Source organism: Camponotus vicinus, unplaced genomic scaffold (genome assembly GCF_025532165.1).
Source record: "Camponotus vicinus isolate PSW18456_S1 unplaced genomic scaffold, iyCamVici1.0 SCAF_1, whole genome shotgun sequence".
Taxonomy (NCBI): domain Eukaryota; kingdom Metazoa; phylum Arthropoda; class Insecta; order Hymenoptera; family Formicidae; genus Camponotus; species Camponotus vicinus.
Genome location: NW_028141945.1, coordinates 24,928,565 through 24,932,104, shown reverse-complemented (window position 1 = coordinate 24,932,104; position 3,540 = coordinate 24,928,565).

The following is a 3,540-nucleotide window of genomic DNA, read 5'->3' as shown; positions in this document are numbered from 1 at the left end:
TAATTAAATTAATAGGAACTATGCAAAGTTCAGATAAAAAATAATTATTGTAATTTTTTTAATTCATTAATATTACTTTGTTGGAAAACGGCTTCAAATTAAATTATGTTGTTTAAAATTTTTAGGATATGTATCTGTTTAATGTATCTGATGAAATGTGACTATAAATGGATTTATTTATACTTTTCCATAGAATTTATATCCTTTTATCAACAATTTTATTCATAGGAGTATTTATGCAATATAATTGATGACAAAATTGATGATATAATCTCCAGATACTTCCTAGATAAATGCATTTTATTCAATATCGATGAGAGTTATTTACTTCGATTCGTGGTTGTCTCGAACGGCTGCCATCGCGGTATTTTGAGAATTTGTGTGTAAGAGGGTAGACAAATAAGATATATTATTTCATTTTATTAAAATTTAATCTAGAGTTTATTTATTTTGTTCATGTAAGAGCTCAATGGCGCGCGCATAGCGCGCACCTGTGTTGTTCTAGTAAAGTAAAGTTTAAAAACAATATCTACAAACAAATTCTACGATGGATGAGCTATGAGCAATTAGAAGATAAGTGCGTATTATAAGAATAAATTAGCATCAAAAATTAATAAAATTGATAATTGTTAATGCGTGTCCTTTATTTAATAAATTAAACAAAATCTTTACAAAAAAATCTTTTCTTGATCTCTTCCCTTTTTAATTAATATTTCCATATATTTTTGCAATAGATGCAAAGCATAAGTTCGAAAGAACTTACTAAAATTATTTAATTTAATCCATTCTAGCTCATCCATTTTAAGGCAACGGATTTATCTACAATCTACAATCTACAATCTACATCTACATCTACATCTACATCTGCAATCTCTACGAATCCGTTACCTTAAAGTTAAATAAAAGTTTTTTTCACTCACCGGCACTGATGCGCAACAGTGGAGTTGTTGTTATCGAAGCTAGTTGTCTGTAACATACAAATATAAAATTCATTTATAATAATGCTCACAAAATGCAATTAATATTTAAAAAAATTTTTATCGCGCGGAATTTTATATCCGATGTGTAAAATAATAAGCAGATAAACACGTATGGAAAAATTTTATAAATTTTTCAAACTGTTTTTAAATAGAAAATTTTATATGACTTTTATAAAAATCTTTCTCTTTAATTCATTTAAATAATAAAATCGAATTATTGTTCGTTTATAACAAGTTAACGATTTATAACAATTAATATATAAATAATAGATATTCACCATCAGATTGCTCCGCTGATGTAAGATGCCTCTCCTCCTCCTCTCATGTTGTTGACGCACGATACTTTTAACGGCACTCACGCACTCACGAGCGATATTTTTATATCGCTATTTTCGCTATTTTACACGCGAACGGTGTCCGCACTATTTCGATATGATAAAAAATTTTCTATTTGATCGCGCGATAGTATATACTTAATATGTATATACTTTGTACGGCACTTCCGGTTTCAGTACGAGCGAAAATCCCATTTCAGCTTCGAGCCAACAGGTCGGGAATGCAACGATACAAGGAGCAAAGATTAAGCCCAAACTGGAAAGAAGACAAAACGATTGACGGAAATAGAGGAAAATGAAGTTCACTAACTCTTTTTCGCGCGTAATTATCCTATCTCATATCGAACCTGGACCCGCTAAGCACGATTTCAGGTGCTCCGCCCGGACATGTTATGCCTCCCGCGATTGCTATATGCTACACCAGGCTGGTAGACGGCAAAAGAAGAGGAAATCCACATTTTTCAAATGCTAACATTCAGCAATTTAGAAAATGGGGAGGCAACCCTTTTTACCGAGTGAAAATCGTGCCTAGAGGAATCCACTCGACTCCTCGACAGGGTTAACATACGCAGTGCGTGTGGTTGTAGACGAGCAAAGAAAAGGGACCCATTGACGACCATTCCGAGCAGTCGATCGAGTTCTAACTAATTCGGGCCGAATCACTTGACGAAGCACGAAGCACGAAGCGCGAGTGTACGTTGCATAGCAACGTGTGCAAACTCGAAACATCCCAGTTATTTGGCATCGGAAGTAGAGACTGGTAACAATAAATGAAATTGGGATTTTATATGAAAAAGTCTAAAAGTTTCGCGAAAACGCGACGACGCGAGAATACTACAACGCAAAAACGCGGTAACGATGCGCTTGCCGTCCGCGGCACGTTGACGGCACCGACGACGCGAAAGGGTACTTAGCTTCCCATTCAGGCACCTTAAGATTTATCATAAATAGAAAGATTTAAAATAAACCTCAAGGCACCCCCCCCATCCAAGTACGAAGCCTGCCCACCGGAAAAAGGTGTACCCAATGGGAGGGTTATATTATATATAATTTTATATATAATATAATATATAATTTGAAATTTATTTTGTAATATAGTACATAAATTTAAATTCGCAAATATAAACGATAAATACAAATATAAAAGATAAAAGAAAATCTATTATCTAAAGCAATGTTCAAAATAATTGATTTTAAAACTAATTATTGCGCGCAATTAATTTTTACTTTTAAATAGATATATTTTAATGTTATAAATCGCGTAATTACAAAATAATTTATATTTCTTATAGATATATACTTTTAAAAATATGATAAATAAAAAAATTTCCATATTTTTATATATGAAATGTTTAAATAAATATATTAATATGAAATGTTTTATAAAATATAAGAAGTATCTGAAAATATTAATTAATAAAAAATTTTATAAATGTTTTAATTATTTTAAAATAAAATGGAATATTTTTTATAAGTGTATGTATTTTATATGTTACAATTTAAAATCACTATCAAAGAAATAAAACGAAACATGTATATTTTGCATATATACTAATGATAAATAATTTATATATTAATGCGTCCGCGAAACGATATATATCGAATGCGCGCGACACAATTGGCATACGCTGACGTTCGTGCACTCGTAAATAATAACGCGATTTAAGGTGCACAAGAATTTAAAAATAAACCGCGAGTAACATACAATAATTCAGAATAATCGTAAAACGGATCACAAATAGACGCGCGTTCGCACAGCTTGACAGCTGGGCTCAGACTCTCTGACAGTCGTTGTTTATAACATCTTGACAACGCGCGCGAAAACGATCTTCTTCGAAAGAATTCAACGGGTGACGAATACATTCAGCAGGACGGAACGAGGGGACGCAACAATATAATAAATAATGAATGTGAGAAATAATTTATATTAATGACTTACATCATATCTCATTGGTCCATCCATTTCCAAAACCTCCTTTTTTCTTTTGCTTTCTTCGCTTTTTCCTCGTTGCACTCATTTGAATTCCTCGTTGCACTTACACTCATTCACGAAAAGTTCCTCGTTGCACTTGCAATTATGTTCACAGAAAGAATTTGATAATATATGATAATATATGATAGTCTCACATTACTATTTCACCGCTCAAGAGCTACTGAGCGAATGATCGTAAGTCAGAAACATTACCGCGGTACTGTTTATATCGCCAAGGTTGACTATGTAAAGG